This window comes from Clarias gariepinus, chromosome 8 (assembly GCF_024256425.1).
Source record: "Clarias gariepinus isolate MV-2021 ecotype Netherlands chromosome 8, CGAR_prim_01v2, whole genome shotgun sequence".
In the NCBI taxonomy this organism is placed as follows: Eukaryota; Metazoa; Chordata; class Actinopteri; order Siluriformes; family Clariidae; genus Clarias; species Clarias gariepinus.
Genome location: NC_071107.1, coordinates 21,363,505 through 21,377,559, shown reverse-complemented (window position 1 = coordinate 21,377,559; position 14,055 = coordinate 21,363,505). Strand labels below are relative to the sequence as shown.

Sequence of the window (14,055 nt, the reverse complement as noted above, 5' to 3'; positions counted from 1 at the left end):
AGGTTCAATGGGTGTGTCAACCAAGTGGTGAAAGAGCGATGTGACAGTATAGCTTAAGCCTTTAGTTGATGGGTCACCCTCTGTCGTACACTCTGGTACGAAAGACTTTCCACCCAACAACCCCCCCACCTACCCTGCAGAGAAAATCACCTTTTTACAGCATCCTAAATCAGATACTGTGCCACCATGCCATTGTGAAAACATCACTCTGCCACACTGCCCTTCTGAGAACATCATTCTGCCAGCCTGCCCTTCTAAAAAACATCATTCTGCCACCATCACTCTGCCATAATCACTCTGCTCTGCTGCCATTCTGAGAGCTTTACACTGCTTCCTAAGGGATGTTGATTCCCTTCTGGCTTTACTTGGATGGGAGCTCCATTTTCTAATGACTGTCCAGGACCCTCTTCCTACTGCCAACTTTGTGGACCTGGTTCGTATTTGTGTTTATTGGTTATAATTTTTATAATTAAATTATAGTTTTGTGTCTATGTTGTATCCTAGTGTTAGCAATTACTCACAGTTCATACCCCAGCCCCTTGTTTAGTAAAAAATTTGATATAAATGTCTTACTTAGGAAATAGGTAAGGTGACATGTTATACATTTCTATGCACATGGTTAACATGGTTGAAGTGCTATCTAAAATCAGTGCAATCCTGTGTTAATGATGCTAATACCATGTCTTAAAGCACCAGACAGTAAAGGCAACGTTGACTATTCTCATAAGTCACTATGGATCAAGGTATGAAATCTTCATGTTTGTAGCATTATACAGTATAACCTCTACCACTTTTGTCTGGTTTTTAATGACTGGTGTTATTTTCTCCTACTCTCTTAAAGAGATATCATTTTAAAGGTATTTATTAAATTAATGTTCTATGTTCTGTGATTATGTAAGTATTTCCTTCTTTTTATTTACATATAGGTATAACGACGCAGGTCGCGCAAGCGGCAGAGCCGCGCATAAACTGTTCAGAACGGGCAGATCCGCAGGCTGCTACCACGCGGAGTTCTAAACAGGCAAAGGCGCGGTCATTTATTCATGCGGTTTCCAGGCAACGCCGCCGTCATGCAATCAGCCTGACCAAGCTGCACCTGTTGGCGTGTTTATATAAGGGTCCTAATACCTTGGCCACTTCGTGCGATCATTTAGGTAGCACCGGTAAGTTATCAGGGCCAAAGATAAGACAAGATAAGACAGAACGATAAGCACGCAGAAAAAGACACAGGCAAAGACCCAGCGAGAGAGAAAGAGAGAGTGAAAGAGAACGTCACGCATCCGTGTAGTGTGCGCTCTCAGGTTAAGTATAAAGTTTACACACAAAACACAAACTCTCCCTTTCTGTGAAATAAATCCTCGGTAAGGGTCTAGGCTTCGAGAGGTTATTAGTTTTTGTTTTAGTTTCCAGAGCCTTGTCTATTCTCACGGCGGCGATCTGGTTATTTTGTGTTATCACTTTTCTTTGGTTTCCTTTTAGTTTCTAATTAATAATCTCACGCCATCACCAAATGAAAAGGTCTTCCCGTGCGTATCATGAGCACTCTCACCACTCCTATTTCACTGACCCCCTCTAAAGCCCTGTGACAGGGCTCTTATCATTAAAACATCTCATGGTGCGGCTGTTCATACCGCACCACACGTAACAATAGGGAACTGAAATGTATCAAGACTTCTGATTAGATAATTAAACATTAGACAGCAAAACATTTGAAAACCCTGTGTACTACGGACACCATATCCTTAATACAGTCCTACCTAGATCAGAATGAATGTAATTTATACTGAGTGATTGCATTGGTTGGGTGTTATAGACATTGACCTTCCAGTTTAATAGAAAAGTGATATATATTCCAGCAGTTTTATGGAGAATGAATCTATAAATAACCAACAACCAACAGATATTCCTCTTCCTGCTGAGACAGGGCCATCCCACTGTTTTGTATAAAGCACAATGATAAACTGACTACATGGTCAAAGGCACATAAAATTTGGATTATATAAATGAGTGAAGGGTAAAAATTGCAGGGGAACATAAGCTTTTATTTATTTATACAAAAGCTTATTTATTTTTGATGAATTGCAACCTAGTCTACTGCAAATGTCTGTGTCACTACAAGCACGTCGAAAATCTTAAAACAATTTGTCTTTCATTTAGTTATGTTTCTGCTGCTGTGGCAGACTAGGCACAACAACATTTGACCACCGCTGGATATGAAAATCATTTAATTCTAATTACCATCCAAATCAAGTTATTTTGAACTAGTACTCTTAGTACTCATTCATGTGCACTTTTGGGTGTCTCAGAGGCAAATCACATCTTGTTACATAAGCTGCGATAGGTGTGTGTTGTTCTCTGAGTCTTTTTAAGCTTGTTCTTAACTCACAGACAGTGATAACCTCATTAGGTTTACTGTCTCCATGATAATTCCATTTAATTAAACCTCAGAAGAGAAAGATAAAACATGTCATATTTTATGTATGAAAGACAGAAGAAACTGGGACAGCAAGTCAAGGCTTTGTTCTTTTTCTTGTAGATGTTTTTTTGTGTTATTTTATATTATTTTAAATAATAAATGGAATCAGAGAACCTAAGCTAATCTCAGTCTAAATGACACCAAGGTTGAAAATAGCATGAAGAGCAATTATATTTGTGGCATAATTAGGTCTAACAAAGCTATAAATAGCTCGAAGTGTGAGCAGGACGCTATGAAACGGTTCCAGCTGGTGCCATGGGTTATGTAACTCTAAGCATCTGTATTTCAAAATGCCAAAAGCATATTGAGGAACCAGGGGCACTGACCAACGCAGGGGAAAAATAAATAGTTTGGGCAGACATCTGCACATAATATAACTAAAGATATTTACAATATAAGAAAAAATGAAATAATAGTTATGATGGCTGAATCCAACATTTTTTGAGAAATAGGCACTGATACACTGTTTTACTTTTCACTTGTTCTGTACACTTTCCATATCACAAAGGATGAAGTAAAGTTTCTGAGTCGATAGGTGCTAGTTAGTTAAACATAAATCTTGAAATGTTCATGTTTACATCTTCCTCTGGTCAGTGTACTCCCAGTTTCTTTTGAATTGTCCACTGTAATGTCTTTCTGCACATTTTGAAAGCAGCAGTAACACTCTAAATTGATTAACCTCAAATTGTTTCCTAACCTCATCATTTTAAATCTAGAATCGTAGCAGTGAAGCCAGTGTTTTAATTTGAATTTGGGACTGCACTGTGGAAAAGTGTGTGGACAGACCTGGGTCAAGTTACAACAGAATGGATTTATTTAAGGGGAGAAATGAGATGAGTTACATAGAGATGTGGTACATAGTACTGTGGAGAGGCAGAAAGAGCAGATGGGCAGGAGAGCTTGGGAGGAAAACGAAGGTGATCACTAGCAGTTAATATCCAAGGTTTCAGTATCAGTGTGAGAAAAGAACAGGCAAAAGCTTACAATCTTAAGTTAAAATACGAAATTCACCATGAAGCAATTACAGCGCCAACTGAACGTTTGAAGACCTTTCAAATTTTCCACATATTGTTATGTTCCACACTGGATGAAAAACCTGATTGGAAATGGATTCCAATCTTTTTTTCTCATCATTCTACTCACAGTTCTCCTCCATGACAAAGTAAAACCAGGAGTTTGGAGTATTTTGTTAACTTATAAAAAAAAAAAAGTTACAGACTAAAAAAAACATTTACATAAGCATTCTGACTCTGTCATGACACTTGCAACTGAGCACTTGTGTGTGCTATTCTGTCAGAGGTCCAGGAGATGCTTCTTAACTTGATTGGCATGCACTTGTACCTAACAGAAATTCACTGAACATAATTAGAAAAGGCACACACCTGTCTGTATTATTGTTACCGTAAATGGTGTATGCCAGAGTAAGAACAAAGACACAAGGTAGGGCTGCTCATTATGGAAAAAAATCATAATTACGATTATTTTGAACGATTACTTATTGACTTTGGAAATATGTTGCATTTATTGAACAGAATAGTGAATTCTCCTTAAAACAGATTAAGACAGATAAAACAGATAAAGGCAAACAAGATCAACAATGTAGTGCACTTTCAAAATCTTTTGAAAACAAGTAATAAATATAAATATTAAATAAAATAATTAATAAATTATAAATAATAAATTATTATTAATAGTGTCAAGATGGCAAAGCATAACGCTTGTCCAGAGTATTTATCATTTTCCTGAATCCTTCGTTCTCAACCATGCTAATAGGGCACAAGTCTTTGGCTAAAAAGTATGCAACGGCATCTGTTATTTTTTGTGTCTTTCTGAGCTGTATGGATACGGAGTTGCACTCAAGAGCGTGTCTTTAGTGGATGACTGTGTTGCGGAGGATGTTGTGGGGGTTGTTCATCGTTCTTTCTGTTTCTTTATTAGTTGGTCATATGTCGGACTGTGTTTAAATTTTAAATGGTTAAAAGATTTGTGGTGTTACCAACTGGTGCCGACACAACCACGTAGCAAATTTTGCATCTAATGTTTTTGATCCACGTCCGCTTCTTCGAATCCAAACTGTTCCCAAACAACAACCAAAGACTTCTGTGGCTGCTCTTTTTCTACCATCTTCACTCGCGCTGATTTTTAAATGCGATCAGATACCACATACGCAACTTCTTCACTGACAGTATAGAGTGAGAGAGTTCGGGCTTCTGGAAGGGGGGAAAGTGCGGATGCGCGCCCGTCAGAACGCAGGTCACAAAAACTTTTTTAAAAAGTCAATAATAGTTTTTTGTCGATTACACCCGAAATCGAAATTGAAATCAAAATTCGATTAATTGCACAGCCCTCCACGAGGTCAAGGTAATTATCTGCAGACATGTGAGACAGGATTGTGTCGAGACACAGAGCTGGGGAAGAATACAAGAACATTTCTTCAGCATTGACATCACCCAAGAACGTGGGAGCCTCCTTTATTCTTAAATGGAAGAGATTTGAAACAACCAACAGTCTTTCCAACAGGAAATTTGCCAAAAGCCCCTGAATGACTCTCAGACCACAAGAAACAAAATCCTCATCAGGTTATTTAAAAGCATTCCTATAGTTAAACACAGTGTGGCAGCATCATGCTGTGAAAATGCTGTGTTTTTGTACAACTTAGACTGGGAGACTAATCAATATAGAGAGAAAATGGATGCAGAAAAATAAAGAGCTATGAAAACATGAAGAGCTTTACATTTCAACAAGACAATGACTCTAAGCATACCACCAAGAAAACACAGGAGTGGTTTAGAACAACTCTGTAAAGGTACTGGAGTGGCCCAGTCAGACTCTGGACCTATACTTGATAGAGCATCTCTGGAGAGATCTTCCAAAAACAAAAAAGTTTTGCTAAGTTTTGCTAGGACTCAAGGCTGCCATTGCTATCAAATTTTCTGACCCTCCAGCTGAAGAAGAAAAAGCAGCATTGTGTTCCACGATAAGGCTTCCGTTCCCAGCCGGGAAAGCCGCCCAGGCATGGAGTGTCCGGGAGATACCTGTCTGTCACCGCGCCAATGATAGTTGGGAGGAGCGTCTTCGGCTGACCAGGAGAGCTGCTTTTTAAGGAAGCTTGCAGGAGCCACTGCACTCGTGGGCCCACTTTGCCACTCTGTCCACTGGCACATGTGACCTTCCCATGCATCCTTTTTTCCCTTTTCCCCTTCCTCTCTCCTTTTAACACTTTCTTTCTTCATTATGCCAATAAAATTACCCCTTTTCCGTAACACCGCGACAGATGTCCGTGTTTGTGGTGTTGCCCGGGTGTCAAACCCGTTACAATATATATATATATATATATATATAAAATAAAAGGCAATAAGGATTTGAATCCATTTTATGATGAGTGTGAAAACTTAAAAGGGTCTGAAAACTTTTCGTCTGCTCAGTAGTCACATTTGTTCGCACTTTCTCTTCCACACACATTCAATATAATAGGCAAAGTAAAAAGGTAGAAAATGTTCGTCCTTGTGCAAAGATTCAGTATAAATGTCATGGCTATAACTAAGGATGATCATCATTACATCTTTATTAACAAAGCTCCACTTATGCATCCTAATTCTTAGTAGCAGTGTAGTCATATACTGTATTGGAAGATTATTTTTCGTCTGACCAAGTTTAAATAATCCTCTAATTACAGTGAAACTATAATAAGAAGTATTAATTTATGAGAGTGAGGAATATATATCTGGATCTGGATTTGTCTAGGGACTTATTTAACCAAGAGGTTAATTACAATTATACAGTAAACAGTGTGTCAGTAATGGAGTATATCATTAGTGTTGTTTTGTCCTGCTGCCTTTCACAGAAGCTGTCCATACCGGGGAGGTTAATAGGGTGTAATAGTAAATGTGGAGGCTGCTTCACTTGTTTGTGCTCATTCTTCTGATTGCTTAATACCTCGACTTCAGTGTCCTCAGACTGGCAGATAAAAATTAACAAGTCAGAAATCTTGATCCAATATCAATGAGGTTACACCTGAGGTTTCTTCCAATCTTAGTGAGTCATGTGAGATCACATTAGAATTAATGGCAGTATTTTATTAGTTTGCATGAAATGACACGTGTATATTAATTGGAATTTTAGTATTTAATTGTTTTATTTTTGTCTATTACTATCGCTCAAGTTGAAGGAAAAAACCGAGGCATCTACATACACACAACCATTCAAAAGTTTGGACTCATTTAAAAAAAAAAAATGTTCTCTCTACTGAAACCATCAAAAATATGCAATAATCTCTGACGAAGATTAAACTGATGAAATTTAGATGTGTCTGCTACTTATGCTCTATAAAGCCTCCATAACGGCTCTAATCTGAAGTAATCTTGCATTCCTTAAATGGGCTTAATGAGAGACACTTTAATCATGCTGCTTGATCTGTTTTGCAAATACACTTGACAATACTGTTCTTGCAAGAACTGCTAACCTTTGTGACTTAAAATAACATCTGATTGTGGTCCTTGTTACTCAGTTACCTAATGCCATGTGTTGTTACATAGTTTTTAAATCTCCTGTTTTATTATAGAATGTTGAAAAAAATAGTATCTAAAACTTTTAAAACTTTTGACTGGTACTGTGTATGCATTGCAGGTGTAAGAGTCTATCTGCATTCTGTGATCACACCTTGACCTCAAAGATGATATTGTTATGATATTAAAGATAACTGTGATCATCTGCCAAGTTGTGTACGGATTGAATGGTCCTCTCTGGCGACCCCTTGACGGGAGCAGACAAAAAAAAGTTTTATTTAAAGTTATTTATTAATGTTAAATGTGTAGGGACTCTTTTGTTTTTGAGTAATTTAAAGTATAGGTGAACCCAATATTTATCTTGCCAAATCTCTCAAGTTGATATGAATTAGTATCATCTACATCAGAAAATGTAATCGTGAACAGTGTTTATCTCCATTGTGTTATTATTTTTTAGTAGTCCTGACCACATAGTCTGCTTGATGTTTCTGGTTTAATTCTAAGCTCCAGTTACTGTGTAAAGTTTTCTAGGTTCTCCCTCTCGTCTGCATGTTCTCAAGGGATCCATATTCCTGATCAGGATAAAGCAGTTACCAAGGATGAATGAACTATTGCTCCAGTCCTAAGTTCTTTGCTAATGAAGGATGAACTACTCTGAATATCTGGTTTTTCAGATCTCACAGTCTCGACAGCTTTTAATGCAACCAGCCACGCTTGTCTTACAAGCACAAGCCACATATCTTCTTCAAGCAAATAGATCAGACACATAATGCAGAGCTAGTCAGTGTCCCTATTGGATTTTGCGTTTTTTGGATGAGTGTGCAACCGAGTTAGAGAAAGACTCTTGCCTCATGTGCTATGCACAACACTCTTGCTGATAAAAGCATAGCTGTCGTCCCTTGTGGCTTGCTGAAGCGCTTATCTGTGCATATTAGAAGCTGTTTTGGGTTTCAGAGTGACACTGATGGAGTTTTGTGTTTGTGTGTGAGGGGGCGGGATGTGGGGGTAGAAAGTGTCCACTGGGTGGCAGTGTGTTGCAACCGCTGTTGCTGCTCAGACTGAGGAACAGATGTGCTGAAGGGCTTAAAGTCACTGCAGCTCATACAGAGCAAAACCTTTGTTTGCCAATGAACTTCTCCCTCCCTCCCTCCGTCCATTACTCCCTCTGATCTCACTTCTCCTCCGTGTCCTCAGGGACATGCTGAAACTCATTCACACATGCCGCCCTCCCTATAGCAAAGACCTCATCATGTTTTCTTTATAACCTAATTGCAGCCTTTACATCTCACTGCTGTGTGGTTAACACTCAAAGGCAGGTGTGTTAGATTGAACTTTCATACATTAAGAAAACAACATATAGTAAGAGGGAAAAAAGGGAGTGTCTCTGGAGCTTTGATTTCTACGGTTCTAAGTCCTTGATATTTGATACTGCTCACCGAAGATACACAATGCTTCGCTGTGTGCATGTGTACGGGTGTGTTTGTTTGATGTATGTCTGTGTGTCTTTTAGTTCTGCCCTCTGTGCTCTAGTGGCATTGTTTATCTGTAGTAGTGCAGTTATCAGTTCAGCAGGGTTTAGCAAGTTGTGACAACTAGTGTGTGTATGTATCCCTGCAGGTGAGTGTGAAGAGAAAGCTGAGCCTGTGGTGGTATTCCGGGGATGTGTAAACTGTCCTCCTGCCCTGAGTCTCATCAGTCTTTAAGAGCTGAAGTTCAGCAAGGTAACACTTAAAAAATTGTTTCGTGAAGAAAATCGAAATTGATATATTTTTCTGAGCCAGAATAAGCTGTCTGACTGCTGGGTCTAGCAAACAAAGCTAATAAGTAGCTAAAGTTTCTCTAATTAAAATGTACTGGTCAAAGGTCTTGATCCAAATTAAATTATGTATATTAAATATATTAAATTAAAGGCATGGGAACAAATATTTTCTGATGACAGACTGCAAAGTACCTGAAGATAGAATAAAAAAAAAGATTGTTTATGTAAAAACCTGAGCAAGAACCTCATTTCCCCTCTCGTCTGTTCAAACCACTCAGCATTCAGCGTCAGCAGTATACTATTCACCAGTGTTGGGGGACATTACTTTTTAAAGTAACTATTTACATTACTCTCTTAAAAAAGTTTGTAGGACTGAGAAAGACAGTCAAAAATGTTCCCAAAATGAGAGCCTATAGTGTCCTTCAGGAAGCTTGGAGAAATATTTCTCAAGACTACCTTACATTACAATAAACTCTGGCTGTTTGGAAGCAAAAAATAAAGAAATGAGGGGTGGCTCAAGCACTTCTACACAGTACTGTACATGTCCATGTGGCTTATGTTAATGTATTTTCTTCCATTGTCCCATTTTTATACATAATCACAATAGAATAGAAGAAGATAGGAATAGTTCATTACTAAACTTTTAGCTTTCTGGTAAAATTCCACCTTTAAATGTTGAGAGGTGAGGTCAGTTGTAAAGGATGCCAAACTACTCTTTTAACCCTCCAGCTATGCTTGATTAAATTACAGTACAAGTCTTGCCATATAGTGATTATTCATTCCCTTCATAAAAGATTCAACAGGGACAGGGCTAAAACAGGGCTAAAAGGTCCGCTGATCTGTCATAACCATGTGCTTTTCAAGCACATTCCAGATTTTGTCCCCCTTTGCTAATTCAATATCCTCCACTCATCTGGGATGGTTTTCCAAACATTTTGGAATGTGTCTGTGGGGATTTGCCCATTCAGCCACAACTGCATTAGTGAGGTCAGGCACTGATGTCAGGTGAGGAGGCCTGGCACATAGTCAGCATTCCAGTTCATTCCAATTATGTTCAATGAGGTTGAGGTCAAGGATCTGTGCAGGACGTTTGCGTTCATACAACTTTTGCAAATCATGGTGTCTTCTCCATCAGCTATTTTAGTTTCACAGTTACCAATGTTCTTCCAAATTTGTTGGAACAGTTTAGGGAGAGCTCACATGACTGTGATGGTCAGGTGTGTAACAGAACTGATTTAATTGAATCAGTTGGTCGTCTTTTGTTCTATTTACAAACATTAAACGATCTAAAATTGATGAATTCCTCCAACATGTCCCACACGTTTTGCCCAAATGCAAATGGCTTGCATCTTGTGCAAATACTTTAATATTGCACAAGTTTATGGGCAGTTAGTGCATTACTGCCACCTACTGACCTGGAGTGTGAAATAGAAGTTGAGCAGAAAGAAATATATATATATATATATATATATATATATATATATATATATATATATGACTGCTTTGTATGAAACATGACATTTAAGCGATCAGCAACAAAATATGCACAACCTTTCTATGTTTATTAAATAATTTAGTAGTTATTAATGCTATTACTTTAAAATCTGCAAGAAACATAGCTGTTTGTAACACACCAGTCAGTAAACTTAAGAGCTATTAAATCTAAATGAATTGAATATCACACCGTCCAAAAATCTAAATTAATTGACTGTCTATCTATGATTTAAAGTTCTGGTTTATAATATAGTAGCCTACATTGCTTACAGGCAAAGAGTTTTTAGTAATAGTTAAAAAATAAGCTGATCCGCTTTGATGTAATCAGTGATACTCTTATTTCAGGTTGAAGCCCACAAACATGTCTGCCTATTTTTCTTTATGGCAGAACTTATTAATACAAAAGAAATGACATTTTGTGAGGTGGAGTATCTTACACCTTGTTTACGCTAAGTTGTACTTCTTTTGTCATCAGCCACATACTTCCTGTTCAGTAATCGGAGAGTGAATCACAGCTAAGAAATTTAAAAAGTATATCGGATAAAGATTACATTTTGTCTTAAAACCACTCCAGCACGTAAAATTCCACTTCAGTGCTGTTATTTCAGCGGTGAAAATATTAAGTTGTCCCAGTAAAATATGGATTTAGATTTTTAATGTATCTTAATGAATATCTATTGCTGCAGGTGTTTACATTGAGCAAGTAGCTTATTAGTTTTTTTTATTATTATTAAATCCAAACCATGATTGTCCTGGACATGGGGACCCATAACTGTCCCATAACATGAGATAGAGGTTAAACTTCAGGCACATTTTTAAGTACTGCAAACGTTTCATTAAATTCTGTCCAGGGGTCAATTTAAGACACAGACTCTGTTTGACGCATGTGTAGTACTCTGTTTAAACTTGCGGTTTATAATCTGGCACATACAGTAATTGCTCATACCTTCACTTCTACTCAACATTTTCATTTCATTCAACATTTGATTTGTGGTGTAAAGTTAAACCTTAAATTGCGAGTATACAGTAATACATTCCGGGGGCGTGCTTGTATATCAGAGTACTCGTATATCAAAGCAAAAAACTTTCCGATAAGAAACAATTCTGCTGATTTGTTCCATAACCCAAAAATATTCAAATGTAAAAATTAATACAAAATGTAAAATTAAAAAAAATTAAGCTGCAATTTCCCTTTGAAAAGAATCCCGACAGAGCAGTGTTTCCGATGTGTGTTTGTGTAAAGCTGAAGTAAGATGAGAGGATGAGGAAGGGGACTACTGTGTACTTGCACACAAACACACACACAAACCCACACTCACAACCACACAAATATAATCACTGCTGTTGGGAAATTTCTTTAACAAAGTACCTCTCTAATGACACTTGCGCTCACACACATACACTAACGGAGTCACTGCTTTCTAGCAGAGAAAGACTCTGGAACTTTAACAAAGAACCTCTCTATTGTTACTTGCTTTTGCTTTACGCGCAGACACACACATGGTCACAAAGTTACACCTTAGTGGAATCACTCCTCTAAACAGATTCATCTTCCACACTGCTACAGTCTGTTTGACGTTTTCTTTTCCCGGAGACCGTTGTTGCAGTAGAGTTACTAAAGAACAGTCACTACACTTGGACAAAAAGAAAAGCTTTACGCACACGCGCACACATGTGGTTACAATGTTATAGTAAACAGTAAATTGCAACAGTGGTGGATTTAAAATGCACCCACAGATTGACGCATGCGCAGTACGCTGTTAAAACTGCTCAAAACTTTTCTACTCAACATTTAGATTTTATTTCTTTTTAATTGCACTTTAACAATTTAAGGTATGGAATATGCCCGTGTTATCAGGGAAGAAAACTCCATTGATACCATGTGATACCATGGTCATTCAGTACATTCAGGTCTTCAGCGGGCATTATTTTATTACCACATAATAAAGCTAAGCCTAGACCTAATCAACTGAAACAAACCCAGATCATAACACTGCATCCAGAGGCATCCAGGAGGCATTATGCACTACGCATTAATGGGTGCATCGCTTCATGCGCTTCCCTTCTTACCCTGACTCGCCCATCAATCTGAACTCATCAGACCACATGACCTTCATTCATTTCTCCAAAGTCCAATATTTATGCTCCCTAGCAACAGGAGTTGCTATCAACAAGTTATTGAACCCTAACTGATGCAGTTAGTAGCTTCTTTTTGTTTAAGAATTATGACTGAAGACATCCTGTGGTCATGGGAAAGATGTTACTCCATTTCAGAAGCGTCAATTTATTGGCCTGCATCAAGCAAAGAAAACAACTGAGGAGATTGCCATAAATCCTAAAATTGTGTTAAGAACTGTGAAACGCATTACTAAAATCTGGTAGTATAATGATGAACCATTGTCGTTAAGAACAAAATCTGGTCGGTAAATTTTTTTTTTAATGATTGTGATTGAAGATCACTTAAATGTTTGGTGTCTACCATACAAGCCTTTGAGTTTAGTGTTACGATCTGGTTTTGCTTCTGTTACTCGTGTCCAGGTTCAACGACGTTGTGTGCCCTAAAATGACGTCAGCTGACTTCCTGAATATACTGAATGACCAGGATTTTCCATCAATGGATTCATCGGGCTTGAATAGTGAGCTCAATATTTGAGTGGTTCAGGGAGCATGAGACATCATTTTCACACATGGATTGGTCACCACAGAGTCCAGACCTTAACTTCATTAAGAATCTTTGGGAGATGTGATGGAGAAGCCTTTATAGAGCGACTCTCCATAATCAACACAAAAGAAATTCATGCAACTCTGGGCAGAAATAAATGTTGTGACATTGCACAAACATGTTGAATGCATGCTACAATCAAGATGGAGATGGAGCGTGTGACTTTTTTGGGTCGGGCAGTGTATGTTGGGTATATACTGTATAGTATAAGTTGGTCTCATGAATCAAGTCAGACCTGATAGTAAAAATCTAAATAAAGATTTCTGTTAGTTCTTTGAAGTTCTTTATTTATATTTGCCTCAGGGGTCAGGATAGTGATGGATTACCAGGGCAATGTGTGACAGCCAGAATGGATATTAGGCAGGCTTTAGGGCAATGTAGGAGGGGCTGGGAGGTCAGAGGGCAGTGATTGGTGGAACAGTTTAGTTACTGAGGTGTGGGGGGGGGGGACCGTGACATGGTGTTTAGATTGTGTAGAGAGTGTCGGACCCAGATATTCGCAAATAATTCACACACTCTTTAGTATTCACATAGTATTCACATAGAATCTTTTTACTCTAAATGCTTTGAAATAGTTTTTACCATCTTCTTGTCTTCTGTAAAGCAGTCATAAAATTTAACATGCTTAATTTTTTTTTTTTTTTTTTTTTTTTTACAAAACCCACTGTTAAAAAGAGTAAACATGCAGACACCATTTGTAGAGATTAATTCTGTTACCAGAGTATTCCAAGGGGTTCTGCTTCATCTTGGTCCACGTCTGGCCCTTGAGGGTTTGCCCAGTCAATGTGTGTGCACCCCAACCGCCAGTGATTGACATGAGCTCCCCAGGAGTGTGAGTAAGTGTGTGTGGTCTGCTTGGCAGCTGCTCTGTCCTCTCCTGTCCGTCACAACAACTGTTTCTTTCCTTCAGCAGACTAACCATGACATTCTTTAGCTCTTTCTCTTCTCTTCGCTGTGAGGTTTGTGCTGATACACAATCACTCACTATTGCATTATAATCAGCAGGACATTTCAGTATGTTGGTCTTCTATTTTGCCTCTGTGATGAAAGTAGCTGTCTTTCAGAAATAAATTTGGCCCAATGTGTGACTTTGTGAATT

The 14,055-nt window shown here is 38.2% G+C and overlaps 1 protein-coding gene across 2 annotated transcripts in view; it reads left to right on the top strand.

Moving 5' to 3' along the window:
- lzts2a (leucine zipper, putative tumor suppressor 2a) overlaps positions 1-14,055 on the top strand; it is a 53,439-nt gene that overhangs the window by 12,547 nt on the left and 26,837 nt on the right. Inside the window, exon 2 of one of the 2 annotated variants that reach the window (XM_053502813.1) lies at positions 8,599-8,702. The exons of the other annotated variant lie outside the window; for it this stretch is intronic. The gene's annotated coding sequence lies outside the window, so the exon portion shown is untranslated. The remainder of the gene's footprint in view (positions 1-8,598; positions 8,703-14,055) is intronic. 2 annotated transcript variants of the gene reach the window in all.